The 14,290-nt window shown below is 43.1% G+C and overlaps 1 protein-coding gene across 1 annotated transcript in view; it reads left to right on the top strand.

Annotated features, from left to right (window-relative positions):
• The window catches only part of HS6ST1 (heparan sulfate 6-O-sulfotransferase 1), a 189,233-nt gene that overhangs the window by 47,131 nt on the left and 127,812 nt on the right, over window positions 1-14,290 (top strand). The gene's annotated exons all lie outside the window — the stretch shown is intronic.

Genomic DNA, 14,290 nt, shown 5'->3' with positions numbered 1-14,290 from the left:
GTTTAGATCTGCATTTTGTCCACTTGCCCATGCTGTGTGTTTAAATCAAGGTACTGCTCTGAACAGCAATAGAACAAATGAATCATTAGACCCACAAGAGCTACGTGCTCACAGCTGTAAGCACTGCTCATGGTCTTCATCTTGGTGTCTTTTGTAGTATTATAGAAAGTAGGAAAATGGTTTGAAAGAGACTCTTTACATTTAGAAACTCAAACTTTTCACCTTGTAATGGATTGCTGCTGGCTTCAGCTGTAGGCAACCACTTCCTGTTTTCTTCATTAGTGTGAAACCTCAGATGTGAAGAATGAGCTTTGAGTATCTCTGCAGTGTGCACATCTCAGCACAGCCAGCTGCTGCTCTCTGCTGTAGAAATGCATTTGCCATTTCATATCAGAGTTTGGCAAATGATACGCTGAACTGTTTGAATATCTGAAATAAAAGCAAACAGATAATTTGTTATGATCTTCATACTGATACTAAAAAAGAAGAGCAGCTCACTAGAGAAGCAAAAACTTCCCCTTTGTGCATTTAACTTTATGCATTTCTGTTGCTTTGCTTGCATATGAGATGGCTTAACTATGCAGTATAGTCTGGGAACTGAACTGCCCAGTGTTTCTGCTCACTGTCCTTTGTCACCTTGTGGTCCTGTTCCCAAAAGGAGGAGGAAGGACCAGACTGGATTTTCAAAGCACAGTTCTCATCACTGTCCAACTTCTAATTATTCTACTACCTCTGCTCCTGAAATACAGAGATTTTTCAGTGCTGGGGGCTGGAAGGAGGAAGGGAAAGAGTATTCTTAGCCAGGAATGTGTAAACCTTTTTCTTCCCTGCTTTGCCTGGTGCTGCCCTGACCTCTCATAAACTCAAGGGAATTTCAGGGCTGATGTGGAATTTACTCACATTTTTCTTTGAAAGCTTAGTATTTTGAGCTGGGAATAATTTACTGAGCCAACTTCTGCCTGCCAATGAATGACTATGGTGGTGAAATTAAAAGGGGGAAAAGGAGTTGTAGAGAGAATTAATAGGAGAGGAGGGGAGAATTTTAAAATAGTTCTGACACCCCCATTTACTTGGGAAATCCTGTGCCCAGCTGCCATGTACAGGGCTCAGTAGGTCTTGTGAAGAGAATAGAACAACCTGACCTGAGTAACTAAACTGTTAATTAAGTTGTCATAGGGGTCATGTGAGTGGAAGCCCTGGCATTACAGGAGTGCTTTTACTATAATCCTCAGTTGTTCTTTGAGCAGTTGCCCAAATGGATTTCAATTTGCAAAAATGAGAGCATGCGAGTGAGAATTCATTTCTTCATTTGTATAAATAGCAGTTCGACAGCCTGCAGAGCCTCTGTGTGTGCTGGGCAGCTGGAGCAGAGAGGGTGCTCACACCTGGGCAGCTCAGGTGTGTGAGCTGCAGGAGAGTTGTTTGAATTTCCTGGTGTCTGCACCACAGCAAGGACAAAACAAAGGTGTGTTCTGAGATCCTGATCTCTGCCCCTTCCAGGACAGGGAGCTGCTCCTCATCCCATCACCATGGTCTGCACTGGGGAGAGGAGGAAGGAGCACAGTGCAGTGTTTGTCCCCCAGAGCAGCGGGGAGCTCTGAGATGGGCGTGGGTGTGGGGCAGTCCCTCAGCATTCATCCCGTGTTTCCAAGTTTGGCAGAGATTTTTTTTTTTTACTTTAGATCCTGGCTGCAGCAGCAGCAGAGTTATTCTGGCTGTGGGAAAGGAGAAGTAGGAAGTGTCAGTAAGGATTTCACGGTGTCTTTGACACGAGGCTCTTTGGTGGGAGAAGAGGGTGAAGAAAAGGGGAAGTCCAAAGGCAATACAACTTGAAGTAGACCCAGGGAATGTTTCTGTATGGAAAGCAGGTTATTTTACTGGGCACCATGAATGAGGTAAAAAAATTCCAAACAGAAGCTTGAACAAAAAACCCAAGCCCACGTGAACCAAAAGGGGTTTTATTGACATATATGTTTTTAAATGCCTTGTATCATGGGTCATTTCATAAACTCTTTTTCTTAAGGTGTGTTTTTTTTTTTTTTTTTTTTGTTTTTGTTTTTTTTTTGGCGTGTTTACTAAAAAATTAGGACTTGATTTTTGTGCCCAGTGAGCACAAGATTTGTGAGTTTATAGGTATTGGCTTCCCTCTACTTTGGAAAAAGGTCAGTTGGTTTCATAAGCCGCTGCTATTCCTCATCTCAGTTTTTCGGTAAGCTCAAACACTTCTAAGACAACTAGAGAATCTTTCAGTCAGGCATAAATGAGCAAAAACTGAAATTCATAGCTTCATCTATAGTATTTTCTCTAAAAGTCCAAGACAGAGCTGCAGGTGTTGTTGAAGTAAACAACAAATCTGTCAGCTAGCGGTTACATTTTAATGTGGTTTTTACAGAGAATTTATTGGAGCCAAGCTAGGTAAGTGCAGGTTAACAAGCTCTTTCTGTGCCCTGCTGTATTCCTTCTGGTCGAGCTCTGCTCAGATGCTGCCAGTTGTGCCAAAAGGTGGAGTGATTTTGCAGCAACCAAGGAGCAGGATGGGACTTGCCAAATACTTGTGTGCTTGCAGCTGATGCCAGAACTAAAAAACCCCTGTGGCTTTGGCTGCTTTATTGAAAATGTGGCTTTTCATTCCTCCTTCCTTTTTGTCCTGCTTTCTAACAACGCTGCACAGTTGCAATGGCAGCCTCCAGCTGTCCGAATACCTGTGGGCTTTTTTAGGTGTGTGACTTGGAGCAGGAGAAAAAATAAAACAACTGTGCAGAAATTCTGTCCTTTTCCTGTGGGGAATGGATTTGTAGAGAATTCTCAAAGCCTGACAGAAGGCTCACACAGTGTGCATCTCTATGCAAACCTTGAGATAAGAAATGCTGACTTAGAAATGCCATGGAATAGGACAGACATTGCTGAGAGAGAAATGGAGCCAGAAACGAGTTTCAAAGGATGGCCTTGCAAATGAGACTGGATACTTTGAGAAACAGAACTGTGGAAGGTGCATTGTAGTAGGATACATGAGGGGTAATTTTAGATGATTGGCTTTAAGGCATCTACAGCATGGTGGGGCTAAAGCTGATAGGCCAAGAAACACTTCTAGTGCATTGTAATTAGGAAATAGTCGGCTTCTGGTTGTGATGGTGTGAATTATAACATCTGTATTGTCTCACCCTTCAAATGAGACTGAAAATGGAATTGAAGTTTTTAAAACACCTCTCAGTTGCCCCACCTCTGGGTCAGAAAAGGGCTCAATCCAACACTTTCCCTACCCCATTCCCTTTTTCAGGAAAGGCAAGCTAGGCAGAACATTTAGCAGTGCTTATAATTTTTAAGCTGCAAGTGGAAGGAGCCTGCCTAAATTAGCCCACCGGTCTCCTCTTTTGTTCGCCCTTTTTCTATTCCTGGTTTTGGTCGTCCTTTCCCACTGGATTCCTGTCAAAGAGCTCCTGCACAGCTCCTGCACTGCCTGCAGCCAGCTCTGTGGCTCCCAACCCACAGCCATAAATCACAGCCCTGCCCTGCGAGGAGGATGCTCTCAGCCAGCTCGGGGCTTGTCATGCAGATCACCTCAGGCTCTGGGGAGCAGAGCAGGAGGGGAGGGAGGCAGAGCTGCAGCTCCATTCAGGAGCTGTTTGTGACTTGCCTTTGTTGGGTCCCGGGCAGGTCACACATTTGCACTTGTTGTGAATGAGGCAGAAGAGCCCTCGAGAGGCTGCATTGCCAGAGAGGGCTGGGGAGAGCAGGGGATGCTCTGGGGGCTTGGGAAAGCAAAGGGAGGGAGAACTGAAGCTCCTTCAGCACAGCAAATGAAGGTCAGAGGTCTCCTGCGACCTTGCACTGCCTTTGTGACCTTTTCAAGGCTCTTGACTGGGATGCCTGAGGGATTGCTGGCGTCTGCAGGCATTCCAGCAGCAGTTAAACACCTGTGTGTTTGCTGCTGACATTTCATTAGGACGAGTAATGAGCCTGGATATTAAATGTCTGCCTTTCTGGCTGCTCAGGAGGGAAAACGGGAGGGAAGCTGTGTTGTGTCTCAGGGCTTGTGAAATCCTCATTTTAGAGCCAAGCTCTCTGCCCTCAGCTCTGCTGCCGAGCAGAGCATGGAGAGCAGATCCAGCATCACCCAGGATGTGGCCAGGACCTGGAAATTTCTCCCATTTTTATAGCCATGGCATAGCTCACCTGTATCCATCTCAGGTCCCTCCTAGAAGGACAAAAAACATCAATCAAGATCCCGTAGGAAAAATGCCCACACCTGGGAGAAAGTTTATTCTGTAGCCTCCAATTGCAGATAATTTTCCCGTGGCGATGGTTGTGTCCCACCCTGGTGTGTGGACAGGGTGTGCAGGAACGCCTGGGCTGGGGAAAGACTGCTTCCCTCTGACAGCAACCTGGAGGGCTGGGAAGCAAGGACAAAACATGGGAGCTTCCTGCAGTTAAATTCAGCCAGGGAGATCCCTGGGGGTGAAATGCCTTCCTGCTCATTTCAGTTGTCAAAGAATTGTATGTGCTTTGAGGTTGCTTATACCACTGGTACACCTACACCACAAACACATACTTTTTCAAACCTAATAAATGTCAGGCTTAAACAAACAAACAAAACCCCAGGAGTGGGTTAATGAAAATTTATTCTTTGCACAAAGATGTCTTTGCCTACAGCCTGATCTTGCAGCAGACTGCACCTCCAAATCTAAATCTTTTTTTTTGCTTGTACAGGAGAGAGTGCTTAGGCTTATCCTAACAGAACCTGAAAGGGCTGGATTGCTGAGAAGGAAAAGGGTGCTGTGTACACCTACAGTGCCTGAAACCAAGGCACAATTTTTCTCTTGAAGTGCTTTTTCACAGCAGAGATGGCAGCTGTCATTTTGCTGCTGCTTTGAGCCCTGCTGAAATAAGATCTTGTGACTTGTACCGATGTTCAGAAAAATTGATGTTGCTTTGTTTATGCAGTAACTTAAAGATGTGCTGCTCTTTACAGACAGTTGGCAAGCTTCTATACTGAGCAGCTGGGCTTGGGATGGTTTAGACAGGCTGGTGGAAGTGCCTTTGTAAATGTTAGGAGGTGTTAAAATTATACTCCAACAGGCAAAGATGGGCTTCCATAACCATTGCTGTCTTCTGCTACAAGCTTACTGAAATAAGTGGGCTGAGATACAGATGGGGACCTCTGTGTCTCCTATTTGTCACTGTTGGTTGAAGGATAAGAGAGATGTCCCTTAAGCTTGGAGTGAGTTTAATTGGAGGCATGTTATGTTTCACTCTATCAAAATGAGTTTACCATGGTGCAGAGAACAGTTAGCTGTTTGTTGTAGTTTGTTTTTTTTTCCCAGCCCTAGGGAAATTATTGCAAGATTGTTTTATTCCTTTTGATGCTGATGCACAGGACAATACCTTCATGAGCAGCATTTTCATTTCTGACAGTAGCTGGCCTGTATATCACTTTGGCATAAAAGTATTGTTTGGAATCTGAAAACCACACGTACCTTACATAACTGTGCTGCTCCTGCCACCCAGGCAGGAATGTATTCACAGAAAGTCTGAGGGCTGCTTAGACTTCTTGATATCCACATGAAAGAAACAGTGGGGTTTTTTCTTGTTCCCAGGTGTCCATGTGTTGGTTTGGTTATGTGTCTGTTTTCTTGCCTTCATTGTACTGCAGGTATTGGTGTCTTTGTGGATTATTCATGAAGGGCTGTGTGTTTCCCATTCCCCATAGCTGTGCCTCACCCCACGAGGGCTCTGTGGTGGTTTAACCCCAGCAGCAGCTGAGCCTCACACAGGTGCTCACTCACTCCCCACTGATGGGGAGAGAATCAGAAGTGAAAAACTCAGGGATGGAGGTGAAGACAGTTCAATAGGTGAGGCTAAAGCAAAACAAAGAAGGAACAGAAGCAAAGCAAAACAAGGAATACACTCCCCCCTTGTCAGCAGGCAGGAGTTCAGCCATCTCCAGGAGAGCAGGGCTTCATCACGTGTGACAGTGGCTTGGGAAGACAAATGCCATCCCACTGCATTTCTCCATGCTGAGCACAATGCCATTGGGTGTGCAATAGCCCCTGGGTCAGCTGTCCTGGCTGTGTCCCCTCCTGACTCCTCCTGCACCCCAGCCTCCTCACTGGTGGGCTGAGGAGCAGAAAAGGCCTTGACTCTGTGTAACAAGCACTGCTCAGCAATTACAAAAACATGCCTGGACTGTCAGCACTGTTTCCAGCTCAAGTGCAGAACACCGTGCCATACAAACCACTGTGGAAAAATAAACTCAAAACCAGACAGATCCTGAGTGGTTTCACCTCTGCTTGAACGTTCCTGACCCTGCTGTTCTTCTGTCCCTCTGCTGTCCTTCTCCCTTGGCAGAGCTGATAGACACCAAATTGCTTCAGGGCTGTGCTCAGTCTGAGCAGAAAACTTCCTTGAGACTGCAGTTCAGTCATTTTTGCAGACAGACCCTATGGACCATCAGATCCTGACTCCAGCTGAACTGCCCTCCCTGTCCCTTCAGCGTGCTGGGATCACTGGTCCCTCAAGCTTCCAACTCCTCCTGGCTCTTCCAGCAGTGATGTCTGCTGTGCTCCTGTGAGTTGAATGACTCCCAAGAGGATTTTGGTTTTTAACTCCCTCTTCTCCCTTCCTGACATCATAAAAGTCTCAAGTGAAGCAGCCATGCTCATACAGTGCAGATTCCTGGTGGGATTTGAGACGGGAGAGCAGTGAGCTGCTTTGGCACGCTCCATCTTGGGATGGTGTCATTTGGCCACTCGACCCTTCTCTGCTGCAGGATCAAGGGAACAGGATAATCATGTCACAGCAGCCCTGTGGTGTTGTAGATGTTGGTGAACTTAATGGGAAGAATGATGATGTTTGACTTATTTTAGAAGGCTGAATGATTTTTTTATTATAATTATGTTATGATACATTAATATACTGTATAAAAGAGGATACTAAAAACTACATGTTATTTTTTTAACTATTATATTTAACTAACCCACAACTTGTGACTTTGTTCGCTAGAGTCCAGACACAGATGGATCTGATTGGCCATCAGGCCCAAACAATCCACCATGATTTAATTAATCATTTGCTCTAGGTAAACATTCTCCAAACACATTCCACAAGAGAAAAACAAGGAGTAGAAATAGAAATTGTTTTCTCTTCCACTTCTCTCTGGGCACCTTTATAAAAATCTTGAGAGAGAGAGAAATGTGCTTGCCACACTGTGGAGTTTTGGTTTTACCAGGAAAGTGTGCGCTGGGCAAAGGCTTCTCATATGTCAGGGCTGGAGTAGTTTATTGAGGGAAGCAGTGGAAAGGGAAGGGGGCAGAATGTTTGCTTTTTTAATATGAGTGATAAAATTCCTGGTTCTCACTCTGATAAGATACCAGGGGACTTGTGACTATCTGATATTTCTCTAATTGCTAAGCACAAATGGGAGTGCAGCCTAGGAGAGCCTGGGGAAGCTGTGTACTGACAATGTTAGGTCTCTTCCCCCTCTTTAAGTTTTAGACCTCAGTGCAAGCATATGGAAGTTTAGTTTTCTATATTTAGATTTCTGTACCTACTGATCTCTAAACCTTCTGTGCTTACTTATCTCTGATTATCTGTGTCTGAATACAAGTTTCATAATCCAAAGAGTTTGTACTGTGAAGACTGAGGAAAACTCAAGCAGACTTTTTGAAAGACTCCAGAAATGTAAGACTTTGGAAATGTTTTTGTAATCATAGGGAAAACACTTTTCAGGAGCTGACACTCCTTTGTTAATTAAGACTTTTCTTTCTTTTGAAGTTGTCAAACAGGAAAAAAAAAAAAAAAGAAAATTTTATTTTAATGCAGTTCATAGGTTTGGGGAAGAAACCAAGCTGGGGTTCAAGCTGCCTTGCAGCCACAAGGAGAGAGAGAGAGCTGTGACCAAGCCATTGGTGGGGAAGACACTCAGCACTGATTTCTTTGTTCTGACAATTGTGCCCAGGTGCCACACAGGTGTACCTGGTGTGCAGGTAATTTTTAAGCCATTGGTACCATGGAGCAGGGAAGAGCAAGCAGACTCAGATCATCTTTTTTTTAAGCAGGTTAATTGGGTTTTTTGCCCCCCAGTGGGTTTTGTTTCAGTTGTTCATCAGCAGGTGTGGCACAGGCAGGGAAGGGCCTTTGGCTGGCAGGAGGAGTGGCCATGCTGAGCTTTTGAAGTGCTGGTGGCAGCAGGTGAGGTGGTGTGAGCAGACAGGGCTGACCCTCTGCTGAGAGCTCAGCTTCACCCATTCCCATCAGCATTGGAAACGAGAAAAGAGCATGTATAACACACAGCTTTACTTGCCCTTGAGCCAAGGTTGTGATTTCATGGGCAGTGACAAATTCTCTGAAACAAGGCAGATTTTAGTTTCTAAAGTGCTTGTTCACTCTGGCTCTGCCAAATCCAGTCAGAGAGATTCTGAGAAGAAATACTGAGGGAAGTCTGCAAAATCACTGTAATTTGGTGGAACAAAATGGCATAAATGTGAGTGGGGTTTTTTTCTGTTGAGCATAATATGGTAAGAGGCAGTCTCTGCTTTCAGGTTCCTGCAGTCAAAGATGAGGAGGTGAAGTGGTGCTATAGCTGTACAGCAGGACAGGGGTCTGGGAACCCTCGTGCTTTGTGATCCAGCACATTCTCAACTTCTCAGGGATGCATTTGCCTCTCTCTGCCATTTTTCAATCAAAGCAAATCTTTGAATCTCCCTTTCTCATAAAAAAAAACCCCAAAAACTATTTCCTTAATACAAATATACACCTGAAAGGAAGAAAAACACTTTACAGGAAAAGGTGGTAAAAATAGATCCTAATATATTTTTGTGCTTGTAAAGTAAACATCTCTGTAAGGAAGTAACCCTTTCAGAGCCATGCTCTGTCCTGCTTCTCAAAACCAGTGCTGCACTGAATGCAGGTGGGATCCCAAAAAGTGCAGAGTATTAATCTAATTCTGCTGTCACTTGAAGTCAGAGCTACTGATTTCAGGATGAGTAAGGTTTATATCCATGCTTGCTTTGTTTGGGGAAAACAAATTAAAGGCCAGTGCCCCAAAACTGTTGGTTTCAAAGACTGTAAGGAATGGCTGATGTGACACTTAGTTGTGATGAATCCTTAGATTTTCTTCTCAGTTCTGAAAAATACTATTCAGTGTTTAGTAAAACAAATATTCCAGCATAAAGGTATCACCTTTACTGCCTGAAAAGCTAACTTTTTTGGAGACATCTTATCACTGCTTTTCAGTTCACTAAAAAGGGAAGCTCCTAACGTGGAATACTGAATGCTTTTAAAATGTGTATTAGGGGAGAAAACTGTAGTTTCATCAATGCCCAATATAAATTCAGCCCACTTCATAGAGAAACAGAAAACTCTTCAGTGACAATTAAGAGGAATCAGTCTAATTGCATTCCACACAAAGACTAATCTGGAAAAAAAAACTCATAGCATTTACCATGTGGCTTTATTTCAATGAAATGCTAGCTTATTCTAGAGAGCAGTGAAAATCATCAAGGCTTTTGAAAAACATGTTTTGAGTGGAATTGGTTTTCATCTTCTTTTCAGCTTGCACAGGGGTTGCTGGGGTGAAGTCTCAGCAGGTTCCTCTGCCAGCTGGCCTTGCCCTGAGTGGTGCAGGCCATGTGAGATCTTACCCAGAGCCTTTCCTGTTCTGCTCTGTTCATCCTTGCCCATGGAGCTCCCTGGATGTCTCCAAAAAACAGGGGACACTTAGCAGAAATGCCAAGTGATGATATCATTTGAGTCTGAGCTACAAAATTATTTGAGCTGTTTGTCACTCTATGCCCAAGGCTTTGAACTAAAACCCTGCTTAAATGCTGAAACAAGGAATTATGCTGTCTTGCCACAGCCAACCAAGGCCCAGGAATGCAGAAAACATTGCCTTTTTATTTCTTTTCCATAGGAAAATCCTTGTAGTGGAGGATGCTAACTGGGCTTTGTTCCCTTATAGTGTAGTTGGCTGATACCTGAACTGTGTGTGAGGACTCATTTGTCCTCATGGAAGTGGGAATAAGCATTTTAAAAATGCAATAAGAGAGAGATTTTAATGGAGTTGAAATCACCTTGTGTTAGTTCTGTGCTGTGCTGTTGATTAGTCTGATCCTAAGCTGGGGAGAAGTTCACATTGTAGGTGTTAAATTTTGTTATCTCTTTATCTTACCAATAGCTTTGTCTCCTTTTTGCTCCCTTGCTGCTCCTGCTGCATCTGTCAGCCTTGGAGGGCTGGAATGATTTCCCTGCAATGCCACACGACTCCAACCTTAATTCCTGTTACTGCCTGGCTGTGGGACTGTGTGTAGGTGTCTCTAACACACTGCAGAAGGCAGCCAGCAACAGTTCTTCTTCTTTATATCTCTGCAGCTCAAATCCTGCAGAAGCCCTCCTTTGTAAAGATAAAGGTGCATTTATCCTCATGAACCAGGCAGTGGGTCTGGAGCCCTGAATCAGGGCTGAGTTGTGGCAGAAGAGCCACACAGTGGCTAAAATGTTACTGCTAATAAAGACCAGGCAGTGCTGGAGGAGCATCTGCACTTTGCCTAGCCTGCCCTGCCATGGAGAGTTGCTCCTGTTCATTTGTGAATTACGTTAAAATTAAGAAAAATGTGAGGAAAACACTGGTTTAGCCAGCACAGAGTGACATGGAGTGATGTTTGCTGGTGATGTGGGAAGGAAGCCCTTCAGGCTGGGGAGTAGAGGGTCATAATTTGCTTGATTGATTTTAAACCTCGGGCCCTTCTGTGTTATGCAAAAATGCTGTTTTGGGAAGGCAGTGTCCTTCCCTGGCAGTGCTGGGGCTGTGGGATGGAGCACTGAGGTTTTACAGGCTGAGCTCAACTTGACCGTGGCTCCAACCACTGTTATGGTTACACAAAGGAAGCGTCCTCCTTTGGGTTCTGGATTATCTCTCCTTCAAAATTCAGATATTATTGATTAAGCCAAATGTGCAGAAAGTTTATTTAGTTGCCTTTGAATGGATTGGTTGGTTACACTTTTTTTTTCTGATTGATCTCATGGAGTAAGGGGAGCTGTTCTACTCTCCTCCCTAATCTTTTTTTTTTTTTTTCCCATTTTCTCTTGCTTAGCACCTTTTGTTCTGATGAGCCCCTGTCCCAATTTCTAGCCACAGAGAGCCTGGAGAAGAGCCAGGCTTCAACCTTTGAGTGCCAGGATGTCACTGTCCTGGGTCAGATTAACACAAAGAAAGAGAGCTACAGATAACTGCAACAAGGCAAGGGTGGATGCTCCTTCCCCTGAGTAAAGACAAGAAATTTCCTGCCCTAGATATGCAGTTCCTACTGTATTTAGTCATTCTCAGTGGATTTTTCTTTGAATTTGCCCAGTCTGCCATCAGTGTTCCCATCCAGGCAGAGCTTTCTCCAGGTGACTGTTTCTGTACTGCAAAGGATTTATTTACTGTTGTTTGTTTTGGATTTTGCTCATAATTCCATCAGCTGCTGCCCCAGCTCTGCGAATGGATCAAATAGAAAACTGATGATCCTCCTCTGCTCACAGAAGAGCTGGAGGAATGCCCTGAGAGGTGCTGGTCATTTTAATGAGGATAAATTAGTTTGATCTAACAGAGAGGTTACAAGGAAGTTTTGTATAAAAGCAATGGCAAGCCCCAAGATAAAATCACAGTAAGCTTTGGCAGGAATCAGAAGACAAAAATTAAAGACTCTGAAAAAGAAGACATTGGGGAGCAATGCTGTGGTCATTTGTTGTTGGAAATGTCCATCCATGATTTAAGGAAAGAAAGCTTAAACTGAAATTCGTTGTTAAATGTTTGTAGTCAAGGTTAATAAAGCATATCCTACTACCTGCTGGTGCCATTTGCAGCAGAAATGTAGGTTGTGAGTTACTGCAACTAGAGGAAGTGAGAGCTGACTGCTCTCATACAAAATCTTTGTTAAGAATTAAGACTTCTGTCATGCAATGGAGTGAAAGAATAAAGTTATACTGTATCAAATAAATATCATTGTAACAGGAGCCTCAATAAGGGGAAAAAACCCAACAGTGCAAAAGAAAGATTTTTTGAAAGTTACTCATATTCCTGTCTTTTATTCTCCTTTTCTCCTGAAGCAGTTTTTTCCCCTGATGATTGCCTACTCTTGAAATTTGCTCCGGACTTAGCACAGCTAAGAATTAATCGACTCAATAGGAATCAGGTTCCTAAAAGTGCTTAACCAAAGTCAGTGAGATGTGAGGGGAAAGTCAGTGTTTGTGTAGCCAAGGCACCACAGGCAGCTGTGGGAGGGAAGCCTCTGAGAGCCTTGCAGGTGGAATTCTGTGCTGGAACCCTGGATGCTGAGAATTTTGGACTTTCTGTGCTCCCAAAAGAACACTGCACTTGACCTGGGGCCGTGGAGAAGGCTTCCAAAATGGAATGATTTGAATTGGAATTTGAATTATCAATTGAATGATAATTTAATTGGGATTATGGGTGTGGAGTTTGAATAGAAGTGTGTAATATCACATGGTGGAAAACTTATAAAGTTTCAGAATATAGTAATATATATAAGACAAAGTAAAAGTTTCAAGGCGGAGACTTGTCCTTCTTCTTCACCTTCTTCTTCATAAGTTTAAGTAGTATTATATAATTAGATTTAAAAATCCACATTAGTGAGCACGAGTAGTTAGTTATTGAGTTAAAAATAAAAATAATTTAGGTGTCATTTCTTAATGAAACAGTTTATCCTTAAAAAACCTTGTAGAGAGACACACAGCTCCATTTTTAACTTATTAGTAAACTACTATAAAACTCACAGTTTGTGAGACGGTAATATAAAAACTAATAAACATCTAAGTCCAAAGAAAAAATACCATCTCACAATTTAATCCCAATGCTAACAAAAAAAAAAAAAACCAAACTCAACAGTACAGTTGTGTTCCATGCATAGTGCAGTAAGGATTTGGTTTGAATTCTCTGCTTTTTCATCTGCATGCATCACACTACTGCTAAACTAACACACAGCAAAAAGGCAGCCCTGGAGCAGAATTATTTTGTTACACTTTTTCACTCTAATAAAGGCTGAGTCTGATTTTGTGAGGCACTCTTAGCTCCTGCCATCAAGCCAATGGGAATTGCAACTAATGTGCTCCCTCTTTTTTTTTTTTCTTTTTTCATGTTTCCTTGATGTCTTCTGACCTGCACGTGTTTGCTCGTTTGACATGGTTTAGGTAAGTGTATCTGCTCTAAAGGAGTGGTTTTTATTGTGGGATTTTTTATCCTCTCCCTCTCCCTTTCTGTACAGGGGCCAGGGCAGTCTCCAGGTAAAATGAGTGCTGCCACTCAGGGCTGGCACACCTACAGCTGATGAGAAAAGCTTTATGGTGTTACCTAAGTGACTGCTGAGTGAAAGCCACCTTCTCTTACCTCGAATTCCACTTCTGTCATTTTCCCCTTTTTTGTGCCTACAATTCAAAGATGCAGTTCTTTCCCAGGGCACCTTCGTGTGCATTCAGAGTCCACAGCACTTTCAAGCTCAATAGGAGCTGGAGATTTCTTTAACTTCTCCAAAAATTTCAGTGTTTAAAAAAAACAGTGGCTCACAAAGCCTTCTTTGAAGGGCTGCTTGAAAAACCTCACCCTTTTAGGAAATGTATTCATATACTTTTGAAGGGATAAATCCGTATCACTGTAAATGCAGACAGAAATCATTTACCTATTGAGCAGTAGAGCTGCTACCATGTGATACTGACTCTAAAACATTATTAGACATAGCCATTATTTTTTAAATTCAAAATTAAGTGGGTTTTTTATATTTTCATCATATCTAGACATAGAGACTATGCTGGCATCTATTGAGAGTGTTAATATAGCCATGTGACTGAGAAAAGTGAAGCACTTCCCATGGCTGGGGAGCTGACTTGTGTCCTTGTAACAGAAGCTTTAATTGTCATCACTGTGTGACTTTTTAATGGATTCCTTTTGTTAGAAAAATACAGAATGTGGAGATACTGATATTCCTGGGCAGCACTTTACTCTTGCATGATGTAATAGGGTAGCTGCTGCCTTCACTAAACCACAGTGGATTTCCACTGATAAAAATGAGGGATAATTTGAATTGCAGAATAAAGATGCATGGACTGTCTCTCCTTCATGAGTATTTATGTGTGAGAAACATGCAGCTCTAGAAAGCCTGCATGCATAATGTGGGAGCCCACATGCTTGACAAAGGAGAAAGTAGAGAGGGCAGCCTCCTTGTTAGATTTCCTGTGTAGGAAACAGATCCTTGGTGGATTTAACATTCAGAGCTTTTGTGCACAGCAGAGCTAGTTAGTTATC

This window comes from Anomalospiza imberbis, chromosome 10, assembly GCF_031753505.1.
Source record: "Anomalospiza imberbis isolate Cuckoo-Finch-1a 21T00152 chromosome 10, ASM3175350v1, whole genome shotgun sequence".
NCBI classification, from domain to species: Eukaryota; Metazoa; Chordata; class Aves; order Passeriformes; family Viduidae; genus Anomalospiza; species Anomalospiza imberbis.
The sequence above is the reverse complement of the archived record's forward strand: the minus strand, read 5'-3'. Positions and strand labels throughout refer to the sequence as shown.